We start from the raw sequence: 406 nt of genomic DNA, 5'->3' as shown, positions 1-406 counted from the left end.
TGGAACATTAAATGAGAATCAAAATAATGTACATGAAAGAGATCAGATGTTAACGTAGAAGTCACTCGACCCCGCCTTTTGATTTAAGGTAATTCTTTATATCCTCATTCCTTGCTATGCCTAAGGCAGTACTGCCTGAGCTAGTACTAGCATTGACGGGCGCCCCTCGGTTAACAAGAAGGATAACAGTATCTAAATGGTCATATAGTGATGCAAACATTAGTGGTGTCCAGCCATAATTAGCCTTAGCAGCTATATCTGCCCCTCGGTCCAAGAGCTCTTTCACTACATCAATGTGCCCTCTCCACGCTGCTTCATGTAGAGCTGTGTATCCAATGTTATCCTTATCATTGAGAGGCGCTCCTCGGTCCAAGAGCTCTTTCACTACATCAACATGCCCTCCCCA

Source organism: Halyomorpha halys, unplaced genomic scaffold, assembly GCF_000696795.3.
Source record: "Halyomorpha halys isolate HHAL.00 unplaced genomic scaffold, Hhal_1.1 Scaffold1303.1, whole genome shotgun sequence".
Classification (NCBI taxonomy): Eukaryota; Metazoa; Arthropoda; class Insecta; order Hemiptera; family Pentatomidae; genus Halyomorpha; species Halyomorpha halys.
This window is presented reverse-complemented; position numbering follows the sequence as displayed.